At 38.6% G+C, this 19,564-nt stretch overlaps 1 pseudogene; it reads left to right on the top strand.

Annotated features, from left to right (window-relative positions):
• The first annotated feature begins 4,077 nt into the window (after positions 1-4,077).
• LOC149815986 (putative metal-nicotianamine transporter YSL14) lies at positions 4,078-15,832 on the top strand (annotated as a pseudogene).
• Positions 15,833-19,564: the final 3,732 nt, after the last annotated feature.

The following is a 19,564-nucleotide window of genomic DNA, read 5'->3' as shown; positions in this document are numbered from 1 at the left end:
GGTTTCATTTGTTGACGGACCCCAAGGCTGCCCCATTGTCATCCCTGTTTAGGTTGGATAGCCTTGGATAAAACTGAACCTGAAGGGACCACCTTCGATGCATATGGATACCATGAACCATGATGATAATGTATATACCTTCATAGACATGTACATATAATAAGCAGGCTTTAAGTTGGTCAGATGTAAGAATGCTGCAACCGAGTGGCTACAATTAGCATTTAGATCCGGTTTTGCTCACTGAATGCAACAAAGGCTGTGTTTAGGAGCAGGTATTGGGGAGGAGATAAGAGGGGTGATGGTAGTAGAGAAGAAAATGGGGGATGAAGTTGGAGTTGTCAGCAACGTCCTTGTGATGATGTAGTAGAAAATTGCCCATCAACACCAGTCTCTTATACCAAAACAGGGCTTCCAAGCACCTGTAAGGGTCGGTGTTATCTATTAAATTTTGATTAAATATTATATGTTCTTTCGCTTACAAACCTGTTCATTGAGCGATTCTGATTCAAGGCGGACACAGTTAGCTCTTTGATCTTAGGTAGAAGAAAGATATGAATGCTCTGTTAAAATTTGATTAAATACTATATGTTCTTTAGCTTACAAACTTGTTCATTGAGCGATTCTGATTTAAGGTGGATGCCATGGCAGTTAGCTCTTTGATCTTAGGTAGAATAAAGATAAACAGGTGAAGATTAGTATAGCATTACATAAAGGATCCAATTTGGGAGTCGTGCCATCACTCTCATTATGAACACCTTCAATGTAATGTTTCAAAATTTTAACCTGAAAATATGATATTTTTTTAAATATTAATTTTAATACATAATGATATAATAGGCTTATCAATGATTACACTCCAATTGTGCCCATGCCTAAGTGTAAATGCAAGCATGTCTTAGGCTCTTAGTACTAGATCTAGTATGGTACCATCAAAGACAAACCAATTTGACTGCATTATGTATTATAAGTATTCAAACATATCCAATTTAAAGTATTTATCAAATAAATGAATGTTTGTACAAACAATTTTAAATTAAATAATCAATCAATCTAAAATAAAGTCTTTGAGATTCAAATTAATGGTTCACATAGCACCCCTGTAGCATCCCGCAACTACTTTTACTTGCTCACTCATTACTTGTATTTGTATAAAAGGTAGTGTTAGATTATGATGAGTCTAAGTAGAAAACACACTAAACATGTATGCATATACGAAACTAGACAACATGAATCATACATCATGAAGCATACACAATGCAATGTAGCAATATCACTCACATGAACACAGTTTAATTCATGTAACTTAAAACCAGACTACATCAACAACATCAATTTGCATGTATTTAACATAAATATAAAAAAAATATATTCTGAAATGTAAACCTATTTAACTAATGCATGTTTCTCTTGCTTAAATTTCTATCGAGCACTCGAAGGCATACCACATATATAGACGAGACTACTAAGGTGTTTATTATACTATATATTTTAGAATTTCTGAGTGACTAACTGGTTAGATACCATTGGATCAATTTGTGATCGAGAGTAGCGCTCTTATTGATAGCAAACATGATCGATCCTACCAACTTTATAGAGTATTGAGACATACCACCTATGCCATATGGTAGTCTCGATCCCCTAACTCTGAGGACTAGGGACCAAATGAGCCATCGTTACTCTAAAAAATAACACATGGTTCAATGAAGTTTTGTACCACCTACCCTTTCTAAGGTAGATCGAGGATCACTGGTAATATACACCCTCAAGGTGTATCCAGATTTAAGATATTCGGTAACATATACCTCAAAAGTGTATCTAGAATCTGCCAACAAGATTATCTTTAGTAAGGCAATAGGTCAATGATATTTATTCACATTTTGGTATATTGTCAATACCTCATGGGTTCTCAACAACCCTTGCTCACAATTGAACAATCCGGTGTGCTTGCATGCCTTACACGCCTTACAACACAAGAATTTCACTTGACCTCATACATATATCGTGTACACAAGACACCTCATTGATTCCTTGAACCATACATAATTAACCAGCATGTGCATGCATGTCTCTTCATGTCTTATTGTACATTCACATGAACATATGCAACATCATAAACTTGTGCTCTCATAGCACAAATTGATTCCTTAAACTGAAAAGCTCACTCATGAGCATTCACATGTGTAATATGTAACTCATGTATCATAGCACATAATAACAATAATTAACATAATGATGCATGACATAACATTATATCATAAATACATGCTGCATATCATATCATAATGTTGCATATTTTTCTCATTTAAGTGTTGAAACACATTATGTAATCATTTGACATTATAACCAAGAATTTCAACATTTGCATAAGTACATGTTCATAACTGAATTTATAAATAGAAAACATCCTTAGGACCACACACTATAAGGTATGGACCACTAATGACCACTCAGGGGGCGATATTTGAGGCTTATGCCTTTTAAGTGTCACGGGTTCTATATAAGGAGGCCTACACATCTTACATACAGAGGCTTAAGCTTTTACATGAGGCTTAAGCCTTCATGGAAAGACTTACGCATTTAAAACATCAGTTGTTCATTAAAAAGTCTTAGTACAATTTAGTTACTTTTAAGTGTTTTTTTGTTGAAATAAAGTTAAAAAAAACAAAAAATCTTTCCATAACAACAAATTTGTGTTGATAAAAAACAACTATATATATAATCAAACATAAATAATCATCAATAAATAATCCTTATAATGATTGGCATCCTCCATTATATAAGATTTATGCTCTATTTGAGTAGATAACCCTTATAATGATTGGCATCCTCCATTATATAAGAATTAGGCCTCACAATTACCACGATTAACTAGAGTAAAAAAATGATTAACAAAAAATAATATTATGTTATATTAAGTACTATTTAATGGCAAAGAATATTATTTTTAGCATTTTCATCAAGACTATATAAAGGCTCTATGACATTAAATGATTAAAAACTTAAAATAAATATAAATAAAAAATAAGGGCTTCATTTTCTCATGCTCTTAAAAAACACAAATAATCTAGATTTATGCTCTATTTGAGTAGATAACCCTTATAATGATTGACATCCTCCATTATATAAGAATTAGGCCTCACAACTACCACGATTAACTAGAGTAAAAAAATGATTAACAAAAAATAATATTATGTTATATTAAGTACTATTTAATGGCAAAGAATATTATTTTTAGCATTTCCATCAAGACTATATAAAGGCTCTATGACATTAAATGATTAAAAACTTAAAATAAATATAAATAAAAAATAAGCGCTTCATTTTCTCATGCTCTTGCACTACTAATTTCTGTTTCGCATGATTGTTTTATAAATTTTGTAGAAAACACTAATAATGATATAAATTTTTATGTAAATATTTTTTTTTGTAATACAAACTAATATTTGACAATTATGTTGATTCATGAAATTCAAGCAATCAAGTTTTTAGTAGTATTTGATTTTGCAAAATATTAAAGAATTAAGTCTACAAATGTTTATTTATTTGTCATATAAAAAAATATTCTTTAATATATTATTATTTTTTGATGATTTAAGCATTAGATCTCAAAAACATTGAGGCTTACTCCTTGAAAAACATTAAGGCTGATACCTTGTTTATATTTAAAAAAAAAACCTCATTATGCCTCGCACCTTTAAAAACCTTGGCAAGATATCTAATATGGTCAAGAACCGGGGCCATTAAAATCTGGTCCAAGTCCAGGTGCCCTAATTAATTGTATAGCCGGACCCGTCTTGACCCCTGCCATTAGTGGTTGACTTGTGCTTACCATAAGTGTCAGCAAAGCTGAGCGACGTTACCCAGGTGTGTCACGGCTGACCAAAATTGCCAAAATTTTGGCAAAGCATTCCAATTTCCAACAGTATCACAGCTCACCACCGATAACTCCCCCCACAACCAGACAAGAAAACACCCTAAAACTCTAACCAAACTCCCCTCCCTTCCCTACATATATCTACACACTTGCACCGCAAACCCTAGGGGACCTTCCTCTCCTTGAATTGCTTGCTCCCCACCATGGCTGGTGAAGACCATGAACCAGGTTCAGCTGAAGAGGCCCTCTCTGTGGAGCTGACCTTCAGGAACGAGACGATCCCCTCATGGAGGAAGCAGCTGACTGTGATCAGGGCCTTCGTGGTGAGCTTCGTGCTGGGCGTGCTCTTCAGCGTCATAGTCATGAAGCTCAACCTCACTACCGGCATCATCCCGTCGCTCAACGTGTCGGCAGGCCTGCTCGGCTTCGTCCTCATCAAGACATGGACCAAGCTTGTCCACAGGGCCGGCCTCCTCCGCCAGCCCTTTACCTTCCAAGAGAACTCCGTCATCCAGACGTGTGTCGTCGCCGCCGCCGGCATCGCCTTCAGCGGTGAGCGACTTGTCCTGTGAGAGTTGTGAGACCGCTAGCGGTTTCATGGCTGTCCGGGGCCGTTTATGAGCATGCATGTCGCCGGCGAGTTGTCCTGATGCTTCTCTTCCTGCCGGAATCATGAAAATGCTATCGGTTTCATGACTGTTGGGACCGACACCGTCTGGTCCATGTGATCCTAATCATGAATTTGAGATATCATCACTGGTCATGTAGCCTGCAGAGCCACAAAGCCACTAGCGGGTTCACGACTGTGGGGACTGACAGGGAGAAATTAATCCTGTTTGCTCCATGTGATAATGATCAAGAATTTGAGATATCGTCAGTCTATGCTTTGATTTTTTGCAGTTTCTGATGAGGAGGTCGTGAGACTGCTGCTGGCAGCCGGATTGCAACTGTCAGACCGGGTCTGGTCGCGATTAATTGGTCTTGGCGATTGTGAGCAATGGGACTGCCATGAGTCTCTTATGGTTTCACCTTCATTGCTTGCCAAACGATTTTGAGTTATCCGGCTGTTTTCCACACCATTTCGGCTGGAAACCGGTGAGATCCAGCCTTCTGGTTGGACTCTGCTTGGCCAAAAGAAAAAAAATCCCTTAAGAATTCCAGAAATGGCTTTCCTAACATATTGTTGGAATATGGGTTCCCTGTGAAATGTAGTCCAGGGAATGCGTGTTTGGCTCCTGGAGTAGGAAGTCCATGCATCGGACGGAGCATAGAGCTGTATTAACTTCATGCGTTTAATATGGAATCAATCTCCACGAAAAATGAGGGAAATACATTCTTAAGTTTTAGATAAGAATGCTATATGTCCTCATTAATTTTTCGTGGAACATGATTCCACTTTCAATTCCAACCAAACATACAGAAAGCACAATTGTGGATTCTTTATTCCATTCAGTGTGTTTCGATTCCCCGCATGGTTAATTTGCATGCCAAACAGGTTTTTCTGGGATAATTTTCCACCCCGTCGACGCTCCCCTGAAAAGTCTGATCTCGATACTTCATGTGCATTCATTGTAATGTGGAACAGGTGGATTCGGGAGCTATCTGTTTGGGATGAGCTGCAAAATTGCAGCCAAATCAGATGAAGGGAACGACCCACAGAACATAAAGGACCCTGCCTTGGGGTGGATGATTGGCTTCCTCTTTGTTGTTAGCTTCCTTGTCCTCTTCTCTGTGGTTCCCCTCAGGAAGGTAATGCCCAGAAATGAAGGATCCAAAGGTCCATCATCCGTTCTTGCCAAGAACAGATGTACCTGGACCGTAGATCGTGACAATCTGATGGTCCAGACACAAGCCTGGTCTTTTGATTTCCAAGAAATGCATATTGTAACGAGGTCTTATTAGATGGGACCCGAGTCTCACATTGCACAGGGACCATGACGTGATTCTCATCTTCTATCGTGCGGGCCATGCATCAAAACGTGTAATGGGGCCCACACGGCAGGTAGCTAGGGCCATTGTTGCATGTGCCTTGGTAGGATTCGGATGGACACAATCAATATGTATGAATGCATGTGGAAGTGTCACATGGACACGACACAACATTTTTGCGCAAATTTTCATTGTAAATCGTGTGCAATGGGACACGACACGTGAGAAAGTTGGAGTGTCTGTGTGACAAATGTGAAAGCAGCAAGGTGGACCATGTGAGGCATCCATGGATCAGGTCCGGTGCTACGAATGCAGCCTGGCATGGTTGCTTCATATAGTAGATATGAGATGCCATCCATCTTAAACAAGAACTGGGCAGATTGGGCGCCACCACTGTGTAGTTCATAATAGTGAAGCTGTCAATGGATCGGGTATGACCTCACATAGATCCACCCGGACTTGATCTGATACGACCCGAATTCGTTCTTAATTCACTGGACTGGGTCTAATTAGTCAATCAGGCGGACCCACGAAATCCAAGTTGTATATGGACCTGGGTACATATAGTTCATGAATTTTGAAACTAGACCCGGTTATGACCTAGATTTTGAAATCCAAATTTGTTATAAAAATAAGATTTTCACATGGGCCTGCTGTTTACCATTGGAACTCAGACCTGGACATTGTCTTGCTAAACCAACTCTTTAAAGTTGGATCCAGATCTGGTCCCATGGATTAATGCTCCAAGTCCATACCATACTCCCAAGTATCACTTTGTGATTTTTTCGCTGCACACTTATAGAACGTGAAACTCATGTTACAGTTTTTTATAGCCCTATATTCTGTTTAATACCATTTTTTCCAAGACTTTGATTATTTTTCATATTTTTTCTTTATTATTATTTTTTATTTGTCAGTGTACGAAAATTTCCCTACATTTTCTTTCAAAAGCAAAAACATTCGAACATTATCTGACCGGTATTTCTATGAATAAAAGTCTTTCTTGTGTTGATGCATTGCAGATCATGCATGGTTGTTGATTACAAATTGACATACCCAAGTGGCACTGCCACTGCTTACCTCATCAATGGCTTCCACACTCCTGATGGTGCAAAGCTTGCCAAGTAATCATCACAATGATGACCTATTTAGCATGTTACTGATTCTTTTTTTAAATGAGAAGTCAATCTTTTACATGTATGAAGGTGCAATCTCTCCTCTCCAAAAGAATAGAGATATGGTGGCTCACGATAGAGCCCCCAAATAAACTTCAAGTGCACATAGGGCGTGACAATCGCCATGCGGGCAGAACGTGTAGCGTTTGTCCTGGACTTGCCAGTCGTACACCCAGGGGTGCCACTGGCACGTTCTGTGCAACGCTTTATAAAGCATACTTGCTTTGTCCTGCACTGAACGCTGTGCGCCCCTGCGTATCAAACACCGGACAGCACCGGGGCAGGGACCGGTCGATCCTCGCACGGGTGTGTCCTGCGTATAACACACACCATAATGTCATGCCTCCAGGTGTAAGAAATCAGGGGCATATATGCAGTTAGCAGGAGGAAAGGTGATATAGGTTTTGGAATTTGAAGAGAGAACTTTCATGACCTCAAAGGTGGCAGCTGTTGTCTGTCAGGAATGACTTTTAAAATACCAACTTCTGTCAATGTAACAGTTTTCCTCTCGAATGCGAGTTATAGCATTTTTTGATGAGAGGGTGGTGTATGTCCCCCCCCCCCCCCCCGATGATTCACTGAATCCCACGTCTGTGTTCGGGGCTTTGAATGAGCACCACGTATACAAGCACATGGGGCTCGTATTCTCGTGTATGTTGACATAACTTTGCATCGGACTCTGGTGTTGTTGCAAAGACTTAAGTACCCTTTCTTGCTATTCTTCTCATAAAGTGATGGTTTGAGAAAATGACAAAAATGCCTTTCATTCAAAAAAGAAAAAACAAACAGTTCAAAAAAAGGACAAACATGTCCTCCATCCAGAAAGTCGAGGATGATGTTGACTCTTCAAAGTCTTCTTCTTCTTTCTCCGTAAAACACTGTAAAACCCACACTCTCTCTAGAGAAGAAATCAAGGGAGGATTCTTGAAAAGACTTAAGTGCCCCAAAGATGATTATTTAAGACTCAGTCTTTGCACTGCAGGATTATCCGAGAAAGAAATCTCCCCTAGAGGAGGCCATGAACATCAACCCTCTCACTCTCTCTCTCCCTTCTCTTTCTGCTTCTGTGCACATCCAGCAGAAGATCCTACATTGCTCCATCAAGCACCGACTGACCTGCACATTGACTGTTGTGGAGCCTGATTCAGAGTTTTTACCCTTATAGGAGGAGGGTTTGGGGGCTCCTCCTAGCGTGGGTAGCATCATTCAACTAAATGAGTTGTAGATCCTCATTCAGAGTTTTTACCCTTACAGAAGAGGGGTAAAACCTCATCTCACTCTCTCTCCCTTCTCTCTCTACTTTTGTGCACATCCAATAAACGATCCAACATTTTCCCATCAAACACCGACTGACCTGCACACTGATTGTAGCATCGTTCAACTTGATGAGTTGTGGAGCCTGATTTAGAGTTTTTGCCCTTATAGGAGGGGGGTTTGGGGGATCCTCCCAGCGTGGGTAGCATCATTCAACTTGAAGAGTTGTAGAGTCTGATTCAAAGTTTTTACCCATTCATGTTTTAAGGCATTAGATCTCATATTTGAACATCCACGCATGTGCAGTTTGCTTTCATCATGTTCAGTTGCTTTCTAGATTATACTTTGAATTCTGGTGCATTTTAGATCTATTGATTTGTATGTAACCAGAGCGCATTTTAATCTGAATTTTTTACTGCAACTTCATGCATATGTCTTCATGCTTTCCACCAAAAATCAGATCATTTTGAGTTTGTTTGACTCACTTTAAAAATCGAGATTCAGAACCTGTTATTTTGCATCGTCAGGATTTTAGCAGAATCAGAACCAACTTACGGGAGTGATTTCTCCCTAACCAGAGATGAGCTTTCCGATCCGTAAAAAGGGTTGTTTTTTAAATTGAATCTAGTTTGATCATATTAAATTTCAGCGATTTCTATGGTGTTTTCATACCAGTTTTGGGTCGAAAACCATAACCTTGTCACCCTATGTCATTTTAACGGCTCAGATTTTGATCCATTTTGTTTGAATTTTATTTCCCTAATGGAAGATCATTTTTCAATTCTGTAAAACGGGTTCTCTTCATTTATGTGTTTAGTTTATCCTTGTAAATTTTCAGAATTTTTCATGGTCAATTATTATTTTATTTTGATTAAATACCAGAACCTTGTATCCAGATTTTATAAATGTTCTGATTTTGGCCCCCATATCATGACTGTTGTAGCACTTCTTCAACAAATCGTTATTTGATTGTCAATATTCTTCAGCAAATCATTGTTATGATTTTTTGGGGTCTCTAATGAGTCCATACTATGATTTGTAGTATTTTTGGGTCTCCAACGAGCCTCACAATGATTTATAGTGTTGTCCGGTCTTTTAACTATGATTTATAGTGCTTTGGGGTCTCCAACAAGCCCCACAGCGATTTATAGTATTTTTCGGTCTTTTAACTATGATTTATAGTATTTTTCGGGTCTCTAATGAGACCCACAGCGATTTATAGTGTTGTTGGACCTCGCTATAGCGATTTGTAGTGTTTCTCGCTAAACACTACAGCGATTTGTGATACAAATCGCTATCCGAATCAGGACCAACTTGTCAGGGTCATATCTCCCTAACCAGAGATCAAATTTCAAATCCTTAAAAAGTAGTGTCTTTGTTATGAAATCTAGTTTATTTATGTAAATTTTCAGCGATTTTTATGGTCATTTGATACTCCATTTGGATCTAAAACCAGACCCCTATCAGTCTGCCTTATTTGAGTGACATAGGTTTTTAGTTCATTTTGTAAGAGTCATATCTCCTCAACGGAAGATCATTTTCCAAATCTGTGAAAAGGGTTTTCTTCTTCTATGTGTCTAGTTTATATCTGAAAAGTTTTATAACTTTCTATGCTCATTTGATATTTCAAACTTGTTAAAAACCGAGACATGTTATTATTCCCTTTTAACTGAGTGGATGGAAGTTAATTATAACTTGTTGGAGATATATCTTGATTTTTAACAGGTTTAAAATATCAAATGAGCATAGAAAGTTATAAAACTTTCCAGATATATACTAGACACATAAAGGAAGAAAACCCTTTTTACGAATTTGGAAAATGATCTTCCGTTGGGGAGATATGACTCTTACAAAATGAACTAAAAACCTATGTCACTCAAATAAGGCAGACTGATAGGGGTCTGATTTTAGATCCAAATGGGGTATCAAATGACCATAGAAATCGCTGAAAATTTACATGAATAAACTAAACTTTATAACGAAGACACTATTTTTTACGGATTTAAAATTCGATCTCTGGTTAGGAAGATATGGCCCTGACTGGTTAGTCCTAATTCGGATACCGATTTGTATCACAAATCGCTGTAGTGTCTAGCGAGAAACACTAAAATCGCTATAGCGAGGTCCAGCAACACTATAAATCATTGTGGGTCTTGTTAGAGACCCGAAAACACTATAAATCATAGTTAAAAGACCGAAAACACTATAAATCATAGTTAAAAGACCGAAAAATACTACAAATAGCTGTGGGGCTTGTTGAAGACCCGACCAGACAACACTATAAATCATTGTGAGGCTCGTTGGAGACCCAAAAATACTAAAAATCATAGTAGAGACTCATTAGAGACCCAAAAAAATCATAACAACGATTTGCTGAAGAATATTGTCAATCAAATAACGATTTGTTGAAGAAGTGCTACAACAGTCATGATATGGGGGCCAAAATCAGAATATTTATAAAATCTGGATACAAGGTTCTGGTATTTAATCAAAATAAAATAGTAATTTACCATGAAAAATTCTGACAATTTACAGGGATGAACTAAACACATAAACGAAGAGAACCCGTTTTTAAGAATTGAAAAAAGATCTTCCATTAGGGAAATAAAATTCAAACAAAATGGATCAAAATCTGAGGCGTTAAAATGACACAGGGTGACAGGGTTATGGTTTTTGACCCAAAACTGGTATTAAAATACCATAAAAATCGCTGAAATTTTGTATGAACAAACTAGATTCAATTTAAAAACAACCTTTTTTACGGATCGGAAAGATCATCTCTGGTTAGGGAGAAATCACTCCCGCAAGTTAGTCTTGATTCTGCTAAAATCTTGACGGTGCAAAATAATAGGTTCTGAATCTTGATTTTTAAAGTAGGTCAAACAAACTCAGAATGATCTGATTTTTGGTGGAGAGCATGAAGACATATGCATGAAGTTGCAGTAAAAAATTCAGATTAAAATAAGCTCTGGTTACTTACAAATTGATAGATCTAAAATGCACCAGAATTCAAAGTATAATCTAGAAAGCATCTGAACATGATGAAAGCAAACTGCACATGCGTGGATGTTCAAACATGAGATCTAATGCCTTAAAACATGAATAGGTAAAAACTTTGAATCAGACTCCACAACTCTTTAAGTTGAATGATGCTACCCACGCTGGAAGGAGCCCCCAAACCCCCCTCATGTAAGGGCAAAAACTCTAAATCAGGCTCCACAACTCATCAAGTTGAACGATGCTACAGTCCGTGTGCAGGTCAGTCGGTGTTTGATGGAGAAATGTAGGATTGTTTGTTGGATGTGCACAGAAGTAGAGAGAAAAGGGAGAGAGAGTGAGATGGTTGATGTTCATGGCCTTCTTCAGGGGGAACTCTTTGCCTCCCTTGATTTCTTCTATAGAGAGAGAGAGGGTTTTACAGTGTTTTACGGAGAAGGAAGAAGAAGAAGATGACGATGAAAAGTTCAAATATACATTTTTGATGGCTCAGGTTTGTTTCGTCGGATGACCATCGGGAGAAGCCCCCAAACCCTTCTCCTGTAAGGGCAAAAACTCTGAATCAGGCTCCACAACAAATCAAGTTGAACTATGCTATCCACATTGGGAGGAGCCCCCAAACCCTCCTCCTATAAGGGTAAAAACTGTGAATCAGACTCCACAACTCATCAAGTTGAATGATGCTACCCACGCTAAGAGGAGCCCTCAGACCCCCCTTCTGTAAGGGTAAAAACTCTGAATCAGACTCCACAACTCTTTAAGTTGAATGATGCTACCCACGCTGGGAGGAGCCCTCAGACCCCCATTTTCTGTAAGGGTAAAAACTTTGAATCAGACTCCACAACTCTTCAAGTTGAATGATGCTACCCATGTTGGGAGGAGCCCTCAGACCCCTCTCCTATAAGGGTAAAAACTCTGAATCAGGATCTACAACTCATTTAGTTGAATGATGCTACCCACGCTGGGATGAACCCCCAACACCTCCTCCTGTAAGGGTAAAAACTCTGAATCAGGCTCCACAAAAGTCAATGTGCAGGTCAGATGGAGCAATGTAAGATCTTCTGTTGGATGTGCATAGAAGCAGAAATAGAAGGGAGAGAGAGAGAGTGAGAGGGTTGATGTTCATGGCCTCCTCCAGGGGAGATTTCTTTCTCAGATAATCTTGCAGTGCAGAGACTGGGTCTTAAATAATCATCTTCGGGGCACTTAAGTCTTTACAACCACTTCTTTTCAAGAATCATCATTTTTTTTTGCACCAATGGAGGAGAGGGTACTTAAGTCTTTGCAATCGCATCAAACTCCAATGCTAATTAATGCTGACAAACATGGGGATACGAGACACACATGCTTACATACGTGGTGCTCTTTGAGACCCCCGAACATGAGATGTAGCTAAGCTTTGTTTTTTGATGCCTAAAACAGTGGCAGATGTTGGACTGAAAACAGAAGGATTTGAACGGTTGATAGAATTTCAGATTTAAGAATAGAAAAACGAGGTTTACAATGATTTCCACAAATGAAGACAAAATTTTGTTGTCTTTTTCACCATGGAACACTGAACAATTTCAGTGGAAGGACAGGATAAAAAACTATTGACTTTGAGATTCTCAAGTAATTAATTAGTTGGTTATTCACTTCAGCAATGGGTTTTACCTGAACATAATTAATGTGTGTGCTTGTATTATTAACAGGAAGCAGGTGAAAATGCTTGGAAGATTCTTCTCTATCAGCTTTCTGTGGGCCTTCTTCCAATGGTTCTACAATGGAGGTGATGATTGTGGGTTTGTGAATTTCCCTACATTTGGTCTTCAAGCCAAAGAATACAGGTATCTCTTCTACCTGATCCTCAGCTTAAAAATGGAATTGCCAAAAACTAATTCCTGTAAAGAGGATATGGAAATGTTAAGAGCCCCTTTGCGTGCCTTGTATAAGGGAATGTATGTCTACTGCAAAGGGTGACCAAGCTTGTATATGCAATGTATTGGGCATCTGCATTACTAGCTAGTGGAAATGCCAGCTCAAGCAAAGCATGAGCTTGGTCATATATTGATCTAGTATGCCACAAATACAGCCCCAACGAAGAGGCGCTCATACTATTATTGAAAATGCCATTTTCTTAAAAACAAGAATTTGGCCACACTGCATCAAATTCTGTCTTCTTTGTTGCAACTGACGGTTTTCCAAGGGTTCAAGTGGTCTCTCTTTTTTCTTGTTATTTTTTTGAATCGTAAGCAATAATATAATCATTACAAGACAATCTATGTGAACATATTGTAATTTTCTTTTAGGTTTTAATGATTTTTAACGTGGTCATTCATCAAATTACTTATGATAAGGGTCTCACACTAAAACTTGTGCATTGAATCCCATTAAAATTTCAGCATGACTGAACAATTGTAGTACTGGGGTGGACCCCAGGAATGATTGGCTACTGATTTATTATTTAAGTTTACGATGAGTATGATAATTTAAACTGAGACCATGCTGCTACAGCTTTTACTTTGATTTCTCTGCAACTTATGTTGGAGTGGGGATGATTTTCCCCTACACCGTCAACATCTCTCTTTTACTTGGCTCAATCCTTTCTTATGGTATAATGTGGCCCCTCATAACCAAGAAGGCAGGAGTCTGGTTTCCTGCTCATGCCTTACACACCCTTCACGGCCTCAAAGGCTACCAGGTACTACTCTTGTTCTAACTTTCCTTTCTGATTTTATTGTTATTTGTTACTTCAAGTTCATATTGTGCATTTGCATGATTTGTAGGTCTTTATTGCCATTAGCCTGATCCTTGGCGATGGGCTCTACAATTTTTTCAGCATCATCATTCGCACCGGGATCGCTTTCCGGAATCAGTTGCGCAAGAAAGACTCGGCCGTGTGATCCCTGTGGCTGGTGTTTCCCCATCAAGGACCAGCATCAGCTATGATGAAGAACACCGCAACAAAATGTTCATGAAAGACAGTATTCCCTGGCTTTACGCTCTGTGTGGTTACCTTGCCATCATGGCCGTTGCCACCCCTGTCCTCCCCAAGATCTTGCCCCATTTGAAATGGTTTACTTCCACCTCTTTTGGATCATGTTTAACATGTTCTATTTACTATTTACATTTACTAAAGTTGATTCCAACTTTATGTTTTCGGCCATTTTTAAACCATTATCTTCATGAATTATGAGAATTTGACTTTTCTCCGTCTTAAAGATGGCATTTTATGATATATTGAACATTGAAAAACCTCCTAAAATAGTAAGTAAATCATGTTAGACAAATCTGCAATCAAGAGTATTGCATTGTATAGTATTATGGTTCAGAATTGCCATATATTTTCTCATATATATGTATGTCTGTCTTTTGTTTCGCTGGATGTTATAACTAGGCGTTTGACTTTAGAAACTCACCCTCTACAGTTAGAAGACTGTTATTTTTAACCCACCCGAGATGAAAAATGTAATTCTTGTAAAAAAAAACTAAAAATAAAACAGAAGCCCTCAATTACATGTGTGTTGATTGATGTTTCCTGACTCCAACCAAAGGAATAGGACCTGCTTTATGTCAAGTGATCTGGGCCTGTTCTTTCTTGTGGAGTCACCCATTGGACGCAAAATGAATTCCTCAGCATGCCGGGCTTTGATGAGTTGTTGTAGCTCATGAACTTGGTGATGTTTTATTCAATGCCCAAACATATGCTTAGCATTCCCCTTCTTCTTTATTCACTGTGACCACAGTCATCATGCATTACCATGGTTAGATGGGCATGAACATAACTTAATTGGTTCTTGCATGCAGGTACTTCGTCTTGGTGGCGTACTTCATGGTACCGGTCCTCGCCTTCTGCAATGCCTATGGCTGTGGCCTCACTGACTGGAGCCTTGCCTCAACGTACGGAAAGCTGGCCATATTCTTCTTTGGTGCCTGGGCTGGTAAGGAGCATGGTGGCATCCTTGCTGGCCTGGGTGCGTGTGGGGTGATGATGAGCATTGTGTCAACTGCATCTGACCTGATGCAGGACTTCAAGACTGGTTACTTGACACTAGCATCACCTAGGTCCATGTTTGTAAGTCAGGTGGCTGGAACTGCTATGGGCTGTGTCATTGCACCTTGTGTCTTCTGGATCTTCTATAATGCTTTCGCCATTGGCGATCCAACCAGTGGGTACCCAGCACCGTATGCACTCGTCTACCGGCAAATCTCCACACTCGGCGTCGAGGGGTTCTCATCACTGCCCACAAATTGCCTCAAATTGTGCTATACCTTCTTCGTTGCGGCAATTGCAGCCAACATGCTAAGGAACTTGATCCTGCCCAAGAAGTAGGCTAAGTTTGTGCCTATCCCAATGGCTATGGCGATACCCTTCTACATTGGTTCCTACTTCACAGTTGACATGTGCTTAGGAAGCTTGATTCTGTTTGTGTGGGAGAAGTTGAACAAGGTGCACGCAGATGCGTTTGCTCCAGCGGTTGCTTCCGGGTTGATATGCGGCGATGACATATGGTCATTGCCTGCCTCTGTGCTAGCTTTGGCCAAGGTGAAGGCACCAATCTGCATGAAGTTCTTGTCTCGTTCAGATGTCCTTAAAGTGGCTAATTTCCTAAAGTCATCCTAAAGGCGGGCTGGAAGGTAATGAATGTTCATGTGTATGTTGGTGCTGCTTAAATGCACTAAATTGGAAGTTGGTGGTGATGGTTGTGATTTAATTAAAGTGAAAATGGTAGTGATGCTAGGAGGTAGTGCGGCACAAACATTTATCACCTTATTAATCATTGTTTAAATAAAACTTTATTTGTGTGCATATGCACGTGTGTGTGCATTTAATTAACAATGTTTTTTTTTAAAAAAAATTATATTGGCAAGCTGGGGTTAGGCAGACCCCGACCAATTACATAAAATCAATATGCAGTATTTTGAAGATCTGGAAACCAGTCAGGAGGTTTATCTTTCCAGATATGATCCTCCTGAAAAATCTCCAGCCTCGCCAGACAAAACGGGAAATTGTGTTCTACAGGAACATACATACAGCAAAAATTAGCTAAAGTAGCAATAGTGTCACTCGCGCAGAAAGATAATTATCCCTGCAGATTACTAACATATGCATTTTCCGATTTGACATATGAGATTCATTGAACATTAAAAGACATCTAATTTCCCAAATGTTGCTACATCTAAGAGGAGCAGATTAATGTTGAATTCTCATCCAAGGCCATATGCTATAAGAGTTCATAAAAGATAGCAAGGGTATGATTTAGCAGGATGGTATGCTACTAAGTTCAAATTTACTGTTCTTAACAAATGTGATGGCTATCCTATTGTGACTTGGGACATTGTGAGTTAGTCTTGCACAATTGTAGACTGAAAGTGGCTTACAATTAAGCAAGACGTATGGGTCTGGTCATGTTTGACCCGACACTGCATCCAAATTTTGTAAAGCGGGGTCTGATTCCGGATGTTAGTACTTAATTAAGCAAGATGTGTAGATCGTTGAGGCAGGTCAGTTGTTGACCTGAATATGATCACATATTTTTACAGGATTCTGTATCCAAAATCTTCTAAAACTCAACCATAGATGTTTCATATCCCACCCAGATTAAGAAGCCCAGTTCCATGTCTAGTCTGGATTCTACCTGCGTTAGAACTCTAATCCATTTGCATCCCTACTCTTTAAAGAGACTCCCTTAGCCCTGGTGGCTAGCTCAATTATCAGTAGGGATGTCAATGGATTGCCTTTTATCTGATATCCCACAAATCCGATTTGAAAAGCTAAAACCATATATTATTATAATCGGATGTGGATATAGTCCATATCTGATTTTAATCGTATTTGGATATAGTTTTGATGTTTTGCTATTGAATCTGATATTTGACAGATATTTGAATCTGATCACATCTAAAAGATTGGATTTGGTATGAACTTTTCATCATTGGCATATGAATCTGGATCTGAATCCGTTTAGCCAACATCTAGTTAGTTGGATCTGGTATTGGCCACATCCAACCCGAATCCAAACCATTCACATACATATTTTCAGATACGTAGAAGTAAACTCATCTTCCCGTTTGTCCAGCATCATTTTATCACTGGATTGGCGGTGGAATTAATTCCACCATAGATGGTGCAACCCTGTTGATATTCTGTCCAATCTGAAGAAAAAATGACACCCAAAAATGCTACACATCAATGACACACATAATTTTGTGTGCATGGATGTGTGTGCGAGCATGAATGGGTGTGCCTATGTGTATAGATGGGAACAAGACAAGATTGGGTTCAAAAGTGTTAGAATCAAATACAATATCATAATGCAAATCAGATTACATTACAACATGATATGCATATAAAACAATTAATTCTAATCGTAACAGGGTTCAAGCATGTCATGTTCAGTTTTAAATCAAAATTCAGACGAGGACAACATATCAAACATATGCATAGAATAAAATAAGAATAACAATAGAATCATGTTAATATTCTGTAATAGGATAAGACCTATAAAAATACTCTTTTTAGAGAAGATTTGCCCTCACATACGGTGCTAAAAGGGTCCAACTTCCTTCTCCCAGGATACAATAGCCTCGACAACCTGGATTGGTGCAATTCGATGGTAGATTACCTTTCAAAGACAACCTCTGTGAACGACTGCTACAGAACTCTCCTGTCCAGGAAATACCCACAAGAAAGCACGAGAGAGCAGGGAGAGAGAAAACAAAAATTTGAGAGTCACTAGCATCTTTCTCTATAACCACAGCCCTCTAACCACGTTTTATAATCCCTGAACGGGTACTGAAACGTGGAAGAGATCATTCGTTACCGGTGTTATGAAGTGACGTGACCCATCAACAGAACGATCCGTTATTTATTTCTCTTTATTTAATCTAAATAAAATAATTAATGCAGGACAAAAAAAACATTGAACTTAGATAATGGACATGGCTCTAAAAGATGAATTACCCAAACTGAAACCCAACGTGATAGGCGTGTGTGTGGTAACCATTCCATCCCCTTGTTTTTTGAAACAAGTGATAGAATCTCCATGTAGGTTATAAACCTCACAACCTTTTTGAGATTCTTCAATATAAGACTATTCCACATCATCAAAATCCAAAAAGAACTCCACAAAGGAGTGGTCCCCAAATTGTTTTTTCCTTTGAATTAATTTATCTCTTCTTACATCCAACAAAAAGATCCATCTTCACTACAAGTAATCATTACCAGCAGATTTTTCCCTCCAGTAATAGTCTTCACTGGCGGGAAGTTCTGCCGGTATATCCTCCGTCAGTGGAGGCTTTTTACCGGTGAATTTGGATACGCAGGTATTGAATCTATACTGGCAGAATTTTGTTGCCAGTAACGAGTCATTACTGGCAGACTGCCAGTATAGGATGTAAATTTAAAAAAAAAGACCATTCCTGATTCTACACGTTAACAGGAAAATGTACTATTAGATGTAATTTAAAAAAAACATTACAATGAGCATTCCAGTTCCCATTACATTAGCAGGAAAATGCATTAAAACACACATCAGAGGCACTCCTAATCCCATTAAAATAACTCAAACACTACTATCTATCAAGTTTAAAAGTTCATGCTTCTGAGTTATAGGATGAAGCCACCTTAACACAAGGTGTTCCAGTTTGAGGGTACCTGTAGATTAAGAACTCCCGGACGTGAGTGACAGCAGGATAAGTTATTCAATATATAGGATAAAGACTACTATCAACAACAGAAATAAATTACACCGTACCATAACAGGAAGTTGGAAAAATCAGCATCATTTGCATCTCTTCACAAGTTACTAGTTACTGCTTGCCCATCGTGTCCTTTAAGTAAAGGTCCGTACCATAAAAAAACAAAGTCAATATGTTAGAAGCAAAAACAAAAATGTGCTCATCAAAAAAATCTAGAAATACTTAAACTTATAAAATGTCCAAAATTTGGAAAAACTCAAGAAATAAGTAAAGAGAAGCATAATATTATTTAAGTATACCATCACAACTGCTTACATGAAACCATAAGAAAGCAACAAAGACATGCATGGTTCTCAAATACGGATACTGCAATTTAAACCAGTTGATAAGAAATATCTTTTCATGACAATTGAGTAACAATGATATATTGAACATATGGATCAGGTTCAACCCATTGAGTGACCCGGTTCTACATTAAAAACTTAGTGGGTAGGCATGATGTGATAATGGAGAGCAGTTAATGCCATAAGGGAAAAGATTACATGGTTTATTCACGTTCAGTGTACCTCCTCTCTCTCCTACACTGTATAAAAGGGTTGTTGATGACAATGAATGATGAAAAACTATTGTCAACCTACATTCAACTCAGTGGGTT

The sequence above is a fragment of the Nuphar pumila genome, chromosome 15, assembly GCF_984573655.1.
Source record: "Nuphar pumila chromosome 15, dmNupPumi1.hap1.1, whole genome shotgun sequence".
In the NCBI taxonomy this organism is placed as follows: Eukaryota; Viridiplantae; Streptophyta; class Magnoliopsida; order Nymphaeales; family Nymphaeaceae; genus Nuphar; species Nuphar pumila.
The sequence above is the reverse complement of the archived record's forward strand: the minus strand, read 5'-3'. Positions and strand labels throughout refer to the sequence as shown.